General features: G+C 41.0%; 1 protein-coding gene across 1 annotated transcript in view; it reads right to left on the bottom strand.

Moving 5' to 3' along the window:
* LOC120020516 (rho GTPase-activating protein 12-like) overlaps positions 1-11,642 on the bottom strand; it is a 55,475-nt gene extending 43,833 nt beyond the window's left edge. Inside the window, exon 1 of the mRNA XM_038964219.1 lies at positions 11,499-11,642. The gene's annotated coding sequence lies outside the window, so the exon portion shown is untranslated. The remainder of the gene's footprint in view (positions 1-11,498) is intronic.
* Between the last annotated feature and the right edge of the window lie 544 nt (positions 11,643-12,186).

The following is a 12,186-nucleotide window of genomic DNA, read 5'->3' on the forward strand; positions in this document are numbered from 1 at the left end:
CTGTCAAGTAAACATGGATTCCCTGTTGAGAAACAATATGCAATTGCAGGAAATTGGTTTTAAAAATGCAGTTGATCAAAACAGTATATCAATATCTTTAATAACACCATATAAATATCATTAGCTTTTATAACCTTCAATATGTTTCATTTTATCATATTTTGGACCAGAATGAGTCTCTCTCTCCACTACCTATTGCTCCTGTAGTGAGGATTAAACATCTGATTTTTCGCAATTATCTGCAAATAATAATGTAGTAGCCTACCAGTACGTACATTCGGGAGCCAAATGAACGGCTCTTTCACCGATGTGATTCAGTTCCCCGACGTTCACATAAAAGATTATTTTAAAAAAGGAGACGTTCTTTTGCGAACAACCCATTTCTAGGCTAAACTGCCAAGTCACTTTAGCAGTCACTTGCAAGTCTCAACATGGGCTTAGAATCCTAGGAAAATACAAGCAAGATCTTCGGTTTACTTTTCCTGATACGATACCATGTACATACACAGAGTATACAAAACACTAAGCACACCTGCTCTTCCATGACAGAGTGACCAGGTGAATCCAGGTGAAAGCTATGATCCCTTATTGATGTCAAATGTTAAATCCACATAAATCAGTGTAGATGAAGGGGAGAAGCCAGGTTAAAGAAGGATTTTTCAGCCTTGAGACAATTTAGACATGGATTGTGTAGGTGTGCCATTCAGAGGTTGAATGGGCAAGACAAAATGTTTAAGTGCCTTTGAAAGGGGTACGGCAGTAGATGTCAGGCACACCGGTTTGTGTCAAGAACAGCAACGCTCCTGGGTATTGCACACAACAGTTTCCCGTGTGTATCAAGAATGGTTCACCACCCAAAGGCCATCCAGCCAACTTTGCAGCCACACTCTTGGCATTCCCTCAACCAGCTTCACCTGGAATGCTTTTCCAACAGTCTTGAAAGAGTTCCCACATATGCTGAACACTTGTTGGCTGCTTTTCCTTCACTCTGCCGTCCGACTCATCCCAAACGGGTTGAGGTCGGGAGATTGTGGAGGCCAGGTCATCTGATGCAGCACTCCATCACTCTCCTTCTTGGTAAAATAACCCTTACACAGCCTGGAGGTGTGTTGGGTCATTGTCCTGTTGAAAAACAAATGATATTCCCACTAAGCCGAAACCAGATGGGTTGGTGTATCGCTGCAGAATGCTGCGGTAGTCATGCTGGTTAAATGTGCCTTGAATTCTAAATAAATCACAGACAGTGTCACCAGCAAAGTGTTCCTTGCCCCAAGCAAGTCTCTTCTTCTTATTGGTGTTCTTTAGTAGTGGTTTCTTTGCAGCAATTCGACCATGAAGGCCTGACTCACACAGTCTCCTCTGAACAGTTGATGTTAAGATGTGTCTGTTACTTGAACTCTGTGAAGCATTTATTTGGGCTGCAATTTCTAAGGCTGGTAACTCTAAAGAACTTATCCTCTGCAGCAGAGGTAACTCTGGGTCTGCCAATCCTGTGGTGGTCCTCATAAGAGCCAGTTTCATCATAGCGCTTGGTTTTTGCGACTGCAATTGAAGAAACTTTCAAAGTTCTTGAAACGTTCCGTATTGATTGACCTTCATGTCTTAAAGTAATGATGGACTGTCGTTTCTCTTTGCATATTTGAGCTGTTCTTGCCATAATGTGGACATGGTCTTTAGCCAAATAGGGCTATCTTCTGTATACCCCGCCTACCTTGTCACAACACAACTGATTGGCTCAAACACAGTAAGAAGGAAAGAAATTCCACAAATGAACTTTTAACAAGGCACACCTGTTAATTGAAATGTATTCCAGGTGACTACCTCATGAAGCTGGTTGGGAGAATGCCACAAGTGTGCAAAGCTGTCATCAAGGCAAAGGGTGGCTATTTGAAAAATCTCAAATATATTTTGATCTGTTTAACACTTTTTTGGTTACTACATGATTCCATGTGTTATTTCATAGTTTTGATGTCTTCACTATTATTCTACAATGTAGAAAAAAATAATAATAATAAAAACCATTGAATGAGTAGGTGTTCTAAAACTTTTGACCGGTAGTGTAAGTGATTTACTTTATTCAACACCTTTTATAAACTAGTCAACAACGCTGTTCGGTCGTCAGACAAAGTACCGTTAAAAGCCTATCTACTTGCTGGCTATATGAAAGTTGAAACACGCGAAAGTAAATAAATGAATGTGCCACAAAACAATTATTAAGAGATTTCAACTCATCTTTACCACTTACATTACATGAGACGTGTAAATTCACTCACGGGATCATGCTCTCCCTCGATGAAAATAAATTAATACTGCAACCGACCACAGCGCACAAAAATAACACAGGTACCGAGAGGCGGGAACAGACAGAAGACTGACAAATGAGCAGTGTTTCCCTGCCATCGCTCGCTTTGTGACTCACAGGTGTCTGTCCTGTCAATAAATCACTAGGAGATGCATATCGTTCATTCTAGAGGGAGAAGGCTATACAGACTTTTCTGACAAGCAAAATTAAAATTAAATGAAAAGATGCCTCAAGTGAAGTTGAATAAGTGAAGTGGAAAACTCTGCTAACTCCAGTGGGATTAACCCTTCCTAATAGGAATACCTCAGCCACAACAGCCATATCACCATCCCTGGATTACTACATTACTGTACATGGGCCATGGCTAATAATCCCACCAATCATCAATGGTTTACAGAATGTTAAATCTGAGCCCATAGGGCTGTTCTCAAGTATTTATTGCACTACATAGGACAGTGTTTCCCAACCCTGGTAATGGAGTACCCCCAACAGTACACATTGTTATTGGAACCCTAGACAAGCACACCTGATTCAACTAGTCAACTAATCATCAAGCCCTCAATGAGTTGAATGAGGTGTGTTTATCCAGGGCAACAACGGAAACGTGTACCGTCAGGGGTCCTCGAGGACCAGGTTTGGGACACACTGACATAGGGAATAGGGTGCCATTTGGGACGGAGCCTGGGTCTGTCTGATTGTCTGGAAGAGATGCAGGCAGACTGTTGATCAGAGGACTCCTAATTCGGGTGGCCAGAATGACGGGGGAGACGCAGAAGCTCCATTTCTAAATAATCCCCATCTAATTCTGAGACGACAATCGAGAGTAGCCAGGACAAGACACCAGTCTCATCCAGCAACCTTGCTTCCCTGAGGCCTTTCAGGTGCCTCTAACAATTTTTTTTTATTTTTTTTAAATTATTATTAAAAAGTGGCAATGCATACTTTTTGGCTATTTTTTCTTATTTTTCATCCTTCTATAGGCTATTACAACAATTAAATATAAACGGTAGGTCCTTGGAAAAAAAGAAATGTAATTGAAAAATTTCTTTGAATTTGATTTGCCAATGTCTGTATGAACCCTCTATAGGCTTTGCAAATGAAAGATAAAAATCACTTGCTATTGAAATTGTTCACGCATCATTCGCTTTCCTGTCCGATCTTGCCTACCTGGCAGAATCATGATTCGGAAACAACACTAGCAAAACACACCTGTCTAGCTGGTGCGCACCTGAATTAAAGGGTTGAAATGTATCCAATTTTTCCCAGACCTCAAAAATGGTCCCCTGATGTGGTTTAAGCATTGTTGTGGAGTTTTGTTGTTTTTGTTGTTTTTCTATTAGGAAAAGTGTCATTCTGACATTTTTTTTTTTTTTTGTGCCTTGGTATCGTTTTGGTAATGGAATTGCAAGACAAAGCAATGTTTCTTTAACTTACAGTAGGCAAATCATTTCTCCAAAACTAAATGTGTTGATATTAGTTGGAAGGGTTCTGATGTATTTCTAAAACCTTAAGACTTTTTCTGGTAGATGTTGTCTAAGACCCTTTTCCCATCTGTTTGACTAGAAATCAAAGCCTTTGCTTATTCCTAATTTTTAGGATTAGAAAAATGTTTCATTTTTTTAAATAAATGCCTTAACTTCTCAAAATATACTCTTAGCTTTCATTTACACCCAATGTGACGTGCTCCTGAGAACTTCACGTTGGTGCTCATGGGTCCTTTTCGATGGAAATGCCCATATAGCATACCTTACAATAAAATATCCTCTAAAACAGTACAGTGCTCTGCAATAACAGTTGGATTTCTAAACCAGATGAGTTCTCAAATAGCAGCTGCCCAATACCACAATGTCGGCCGCGTCGGAATATAAGGTATGGAGAATGATAGAAATAGAAGGTTTGAGTTTCAAATACTAAATGTTCAGTGAATGCGAGTATATTTAGGTAGTTTCAATTATTAACTTTCCTACTAACATTCTAAAAGTTGACAGTGCCAAACAAAATCTTACCAATCCATTCATTGTTCTACCATGACTGAGTGCGATACATGTTTTCCATAATGTACGTTATATGCATAAATACTGAACAAAATATAAAACGCAGCATGTAAAGTGTTGGTCCCATTTTTCATGAACTGAAATAAGAGATTGCAGAAATGTTCCATATGCACAAAATGCTTATTTCTCTCAAATGTTGAGCATAAATTTGTTTACACCCCTGTTAGTGAGCATTTCTACTTTGCCAAGATAATCCATTCACCTGACACATGTGGCTTATCAAAAAGCTGATTAAACAGCATGAGCATTACACAGATGCACCTTGTGCTGGGGACAATAAAAGGCCACTCAAATTTGCAGTTTTGTCATGCAACACAATGCCACAGATGTCTCAAGTTTTGAGGGAGCATGTAATTGGCATGCTGACTGCCGGAATGTCCACCAGCGCTTTTGCCAGAGAATTGAAAGCTGCCTACAAAATTGTTTTAGAGAACAATCACAGACCACGTGTAACCACGCCAGCTCAGGACCTCCACATCTGACATCTTCACCTGCGGGATCATCTGAGACCAGCCAGTTTATGAAACTGAGGAGTATTTATGTCTGTAATAAAGCCCTTTTGTGGGGAAGAACTCATTCTGATAGGCACACCCACTTGGGAGCCAGGCCCAGCCTAAGCCCTCCCAGGCACACCCAAGACTGCACACCCATGGCTGCGCCCCTGCCCAGTCATGTGAAATCCGTAGATTATTTATTTAAATAAATTATTTAACCTTTATTTAACTTGCAAGTTAGTTAAAAGAACAAATTCTTATTTACAATGACGGCCTACTCCAGCCAAACCCGGACGACGCCGAGCCAGATGTGATACAGCCTGGATTCGAACCAGGTACTATAGTGACGGCTCTTGCACAGAGATGCAGTGCCTTAGGGCCTAATGAATTTATTTCAATTGACTGATTTCTTTATATGAACTGTAAAATTGTTTAATGTTGTGTTTATATTTTTGTTCAGTATACATTCAATGCAAAGAACGCCATCACAAACAGTGTTTCACCATTTATTGAGTACGAAGACAAATAGCAAGGATGTCTCAGGCAGTATTAGAAGTATCTAAATATAGTGTAACCTACCACTCAATGTATATCAATCAAGCAGGGCCTGAAACTAACTTTTTGGTCCACCAGCCATTGTGGCAGGTAGTTCCAACAGCCACTCGAGGTTTCACCAGCCCAGGGAACTCAAGCTGCTGGAGTCGTCAGTGACAGTGTTAGCAGTACACAACTTTTTGGAGCCGACGCCGACTCCTGTGGTGGGAGTGGAAGGACTCTTGCTCGACTCCCAAAAAACGCCGAAACGAATGCGCACGCATGTGCACACCACCTCATTATTGCAGAGTCCTACTAGGAATACCAGCATTTGCATTCTAGCGAACTGACATGAGCATGATGCTGCCCATTTGCTCATAAACGTAGCCTATAAAAGGCCTATTTTGTTTGAATATAGAAGGTGATGTGTAGGAACTATAACATTTATGTGATATTTCTGCTGTGCGCAGCCTTGACAGATCTCATGGGATGATGCGGCACACTATGCTGATAAGCCTATTCTTTACCATGTTAAAGACCTATTTCGGATGCCCTACTTTGTTATCTATTGCCTAGGACATCAACAGCCAGCCAGGATTTCATTAAATAAGCTTATATGCTCAATACTTTTGGTGCATTTCACGATGTTCAACTTCAATTCCCTGGCACTATGAAGAATAGCTTAGCCATACTCATTGATAGCCTAATATATACTTGAATGTACTTTTGGTGAATTTACGCAACACGAGAAATTGCGAAATACAGATTACCAAAACATAGAATATAGCCCATGCGCACAATTTCCGATTGTCTGCCCCGATCCGCTCTCCCTCGCTGGCTTGCTTTCTATTTCCCTTGGCTATGTAAAACGCTAGTGTGTTTGGTCTTCAGACTGTTGCGTGTAGAATAGCTCAGCCTATTGATAGCCCCTAATTTAGTGAATTTGTGCGAGACATTGGAAGCCAAGAAATTGCGAGATATCGCCTATGCATCTTTATGATTACCGATGCAAGGTTCTGACTGTGCCTGGTGGCCGACATGCCTAGCTATGCTTCTCCCCTCTCTCGTTAGCTCAATCTTTATTTGCTGTGAAAGATGCAAGAGTTTGTGTTCTTGAAGTAACCCACCGCAACTTGTTTCCTCCGTAGCAAAAACACTGAATTTTAGGAGTCGATTCTTGTAGAGTTGACTCCCCCACCACTAAACAACGAGAGAGAATCGGATTAGTAACCTAGCAGTCGAAGCAAACTCAAACATTGAAAAACAACCTAGCTGGTGAACAAAATGTAAATAGACAAGAAACACAAGAACAAAGTCCCACTAGTAGACTTAAGTAAAATAGACCAACTTTTACGACTGTGCGCAGCGCTTCTAAAAAAGTGTATCTTCAGCATCAGTGCGCACAGCTCCCCAGCCAGACAGTTTCGCGCAAGGTGGGATATATTTGGATTCATAGCGCTGTGTGATTAGCTACCAGCTATGAAACAAAACAGAAACACATTGCTATAGAAAAAAATGTGCTTATACTTGACTTCTAGCTCTGTTTGTATTCACAAATGTGAGTGAAACGCTTGCACTGTGGAGCACAGGAGGATGGTGGCACGTTAATTGGAGAGGACAGGCTCGTGGAAATAACAGGAGTTATTGGAACGCATCAAACACACGGTTTGATGCCATTCCAGACATTACTATGAGCCGTCCTCCTGGCGGGTGTTCATTTTAGGCCTTGATATCAAGTGCCGTGGAGGGCACAATCTTACAATGCTGCAGTCCAGAAATGAGAGCGTTCCAAAAATGCCAAAAGCCTGGGCCTCTGATGGAGACCGAACTGTCAACAGCGCATGCTTCACTATTCCCCCTTCTCCCAAGGAGCATTTGTGTGCCAAGACCCATAGGCTTCTCGAAAGGATCCAACCCTGGTCCCCAACGTATCTGACCGAGAGATCTGTAGAGAGAGACAAGTGCCTTAGCGGAACACAATAGAAAGCGTGGGTGGTCCAGAGACGAGAACTCTCATCTACGTCAAAAGCCCGGGCTCCTGACGGGGGAGAATATACATTTTCACCACTGCATGTTACAGTAAAATAAATTGTGTCACCTGTCAAACTGATTCTACATTGAATTTAGTCTCCGAGATGCTCAAACAAGCACGTGTACCTGTCGTTGGTGGTCTTCAACTCTAAAAAACGCACTAGACTGTGTAAGACAAAACCCACAAAGAAAAGACAACAGGCAAATGCATATGCGTTTCCAATGTCTAAATAGTAACAACAGGACTAGTTGACACTGCAGGTAGGATTGTTCTCCTTACAGGTGAGTGAATCAGCCCATGCTTGCTGAATAGCACTTGGTTGATCTCTGGGAGCAGGACACAGGAGCGCTGAATAGATCATGTGAGACAAAAGTGATAATCAAATGATCACAGCAAAAGAATGTAGTTTGTGAGCTAGAAAATGAACATCCCGACAGTCTGAGGCGGGGTGCTCTGCAATCATCCTACTCCAACTATTAGCAGGGATAATGTGGCATTTCTTATTTGTCAGTATGAATTAAATTAGTGGGTCCTGCCTTGATGACTGTATTACACTACTTATATATTTTTATGGTCTTAAAAGGATCGGACCCTTTTTCTTTTTTAAATGTTCGCCTAAAACGACATACCCAAATCTAACTGCCTATAGCTCAGGACCTGAAGCAAGGATATGCATATTCTTGATACCATTTGAAAGGAAACACTGAAGTTTGTGGAAATGTGAAATGAATGTAGGAGAATATAAACACATTAGAGCTGGTAAAAGATAATACAAAGAAAAAAAACATGATTTTTTTTTGTACCATGATCTTTGAAATACAAGAGAAAGGCCATAATGTATTATTCCAGCCCAGGTGCAATTTAGATTTTGGCCACTAGATGGCAGCAGTGTATGTGCAAAGTTTTAGACTGATCCAATGTACCATTGCATATGTGTTCAAAATGTATCAAGACTGCCCAAATGTGTATAATTGGTTTTTAATACATTTTCAAGTTCATAATTGTGCACTCTCCTCAAACAATGGCATGGTATTATTTAACTGTTAGATTAACAAGAATTTAAGCTTTCTGCCCATATCAGATATATCTATGTCCTGGGAATTTTTCCTACCTCTTGCTAATCACATTAGCCTACGTTAGCTCAACCATCCCGCGGGGGGGGACATCGATCCCGTAGAGGTTGATTTTAAATAAACTGATAGCTTTATCACGAGTTAGTATGCCATTCCGGGACAAATGTATTAGCTATCTGCTTCTGCTAGCGAGTAACAGATCAACTTGTAACTAAATAGCAAGCAAGTTACATTACGAAGGTTGCTGTGTTCTAAGTTGGGAGTCATTTTACAGCTCGCATTGATGGTATCACGTTTCTATAAACGAAAAAGATAACTAGATTACAAATAAATAAGACTACCTGATAGCAGTTGGTCTGACAGATCTCTCTCGAGCCGTCGCCAGCTGTCTACTACCTTGGGTACGGATAACATGATTGCCAGACGTGATCAGCAGAGATAGTACCATGTATGATAGTACACAAGTTGATTGGTTTACAGTTTAGTACTCGACTGCGTTTGCCTGTCCAGTTAGCGAACAAAACAAGTATTATTTCGTTGCAAGTATTGACGTTGCCAACAAACAGAAATATGCTCAGAAGAAATAAATATACACAATGTCAAAACCAGCTCCTCCCTCGTTAGATCATCTCGGCCCAACGCCGCAGGTGTATGTGGCAACGCACTGCCATTTGGCACGCAGCACGTTGGCAGTACTTGCTGGGACTTGTAGTGCAGTGCACAGGCGGTATGAAAGCGGGGCAAAATGAATTGACAACCCAAATCATTGCAAGGGCCGGATAGAGATGTGTTGCGTTTGACACAGTGCCTTCAGGGATAGTGTGACATTTTTGGCAATTAAGCCCTTTTTTCTATTTACCCAATCAGACGAACTCATGGATACCATCTCTGCGTGGAGTTAAGGTAGTTTCTCGAACCATTGCCAACTAGCGTTAGTGCAATGACCGGAAGTCTACAGCAACAGCTAGCATGCTAATTGCCAAAATGTCACATTATCCCTTTACCACGTCTGGTTTTGATCAGTCTGCTCACTACAGAGCGCTAATACCCACCGAGGCACAGAATTGCATTTGAAATGCCACGTCTGTTTTCTGTGATAATGGGATTTACATGAGGCGCTTTAGTACACGCCCTATGTTCCTCCAGGAACAAAGATGATATAAGCACAATGAGGTGTTGGATGGGATAGGATTGGGAGGGGCAGTTTCAATGGCACTGACTGAATACAAAAGTGTCACTAGCTACAGGACAGAAGTCAGGCCAAGTTAGGGATGATGGAACTCCGTGTTTGCATCCCAAATGGCACCCTATTCCCTATATAGTGCACTACTTTTGACGAGGGCCCGGTGTGTTCATCTCATGAGCAATGGGCTACATGGAGAATCTGCCACCGTCAGCAAGCCACTTAGCTACTCTCCCTCCCAGATAATAAGGCATTGACTGAGGAAGTAACATCGACATCAGCAACTTTTACTTAAGGTTATTTCAATTGTCTAGACTTTGGTTTAAGGCAATATTCACTGCCCATAGGCCTACACAATGGCACTGACTGTTGCTGTACTGCTGTTTAAGATGCCTTTATTTTAGAACATTTCAATGGCTGCTGCATTCAGTTATTTACAGAATGGAAAGAGACAGACACCAAGGTAAGGAGATATAAGAGGACTTGGAAACTAACACCGGGCTTATTGAGGAAACTTTCAAGGTTAAGAGAAGACACAGATCCTGGACTAAAATACACAGAGGGCATCGTGATGCTATTGCAATGCTGTAACTAATCTTGTCCCAGGCCAGCCCACTCTCTAGCAATTGAGGCTGGGGATGAGGTTATGCTGTAATCAGGGCAATTCCACAGAAACAGATTGATGCTGAGACTCAGATTTTTCACTTTAAATTGTCAAACAAAAAAACAATGATTGCAAAGTTAAACTTTTTTTTTTTTTTTACAAGGACTACTTCAAATAATTTCCACAGAACATTTTATAAAAACACAATCGCCCTGCAAATGCAAAGTTTGGTAACAGAATGAAGGTCGGTGCCAATGCATAGCTTCCTGGAATATTTCTGCCTCTCCTCTCTCAACCTAGTCTCAGAGCAAAACGTAATATATTTGACTAAATCCATGCCACATCATTTAATATATGTTACTTTACGTTAGCGTTACACTGGGCTACCAATGTAATAGTGGTTGTACAATATAATACACGTTGTATGACATAGTATCCTATGTCTGGATAGCATTTGACCCGTTTAGCATGATATATTATGTTTGCCTGCTTTAGTATGATATAGTACGTTAGAAACTAACCTTAACCCTTTAACCTAACATCCTAAGTTCCTAATTAGCTAAAATGCTAAAGATGTCTGTGATGAGATTCAAACACGTAACCTTTGGTTTGCTAGACCTTTGAGGTATACCCCCAACCAACCACCCTCCTTTCATTTTTGCCTTAAGCAACCTACTGTCCATACCAAACAAACTTATTTGAGTGTTTCACATTTATGTAACGTGTTATTTGAGTGTCTCGGATTTACATTTATGTAACGTGTAGTCAATGTAATGTAACCTGACAAAAGTAACAATGAGGTGACACTGATTTTTGTCAAATATAATAGGTTTTGCTCTGAGACCAGGCTGCCTTTCTCCATAGGTAACTACAGCTAGCTAGGTGGTGTAAGGGGAAACGAGTCTTAACATTCTCATTTTCACATTCCAGGGCACGAAATAAGCAACACTACCTGGTTTGTGTTTGCCTCCTAGGTACATGGTCAATGTTTCCAAGCTCTCACCTAACCAGTCATTTTACTTGTCGACAATCTAACGAACAGTATCTTGTGCCGTGAAACGGCGAGTCTAAACAGGTTGATTCTAATTCCAAAAAATTGGGTAATTTTGTTAGCTGAAAACAAATACATTTGTGGAAAGACGCACTAACGTTAACTATGGTTGCTAAATAAGACGTTATTCAATCTCCTGAGAAAAGATACAATAAATCAGACTTGACATACCTTTTCTTCTGGCGGTGATAATCCTTGTTTTGTAAAACTAAGCACTTGTGATGAGGGTATAACGTTAATTCCATAAACTTTTCGTCTGTGTTTCCCCTTCACTTCCCCGTCAACCCAACACTGAAGTCACACCACTAGTAGGAAGGTAGCAGCACTACACACATTTTCTCCACCTCGTTTCCACTTTTCCCTGACGTTCCCGTTGGTGCTCGCTCCCGCTTTTGCCTGCCTGCAAACTTCGCTACCACTCAACATCCCGCAACCTTTTTTTGAGCGAGAGAGCAGTGATGGGGTACTGCCGTCACCTTGTGGCGGAAGGGAAAACGTCTCCAAACACCTGTGGTCGCAGCCTGGTCTCATAGACTAGACGTAACATAGTAGACCTAACATAGTCAATTTAAATCCGGGACACTCAAATTAGTATATGTTACCTTTGGTATGGTTATGTAAGACAGATGGTTACTTAAGGCAAAAACAAAAGTAAGGTGGCTCGGCGTCTAGCCGAAAGGTTGTGAGTTTGAATCCCATTTTAAATGTTATTGAACCTTTATTTAACTAGGCAAGTCAGTTAAGAACAAATTCTTATTTACAATGATTGCCTACCAAAAGGCCTCCTGCGGGGACAGGGGCCTGGGATTTAAAAAATTATAATAAATGAAATATAAATATAGGACAAAACACATCACAA

Source organism: Salvelinus namaycush, chromosome 25, assembly GCF_016432855.1.
Source record: "Salvelinus namaycush isolate Seneca chromosome 25, SaNama_1.0, whole genome shotgun sequence".
NCBI classification, from domain to species: domain Eukaryota; kingdom Metazoa; phylum Chordata; class Actinopteri; order Salmoniformes; family Salmonidae; genus Salvelinus; species Salvelinus namaycush.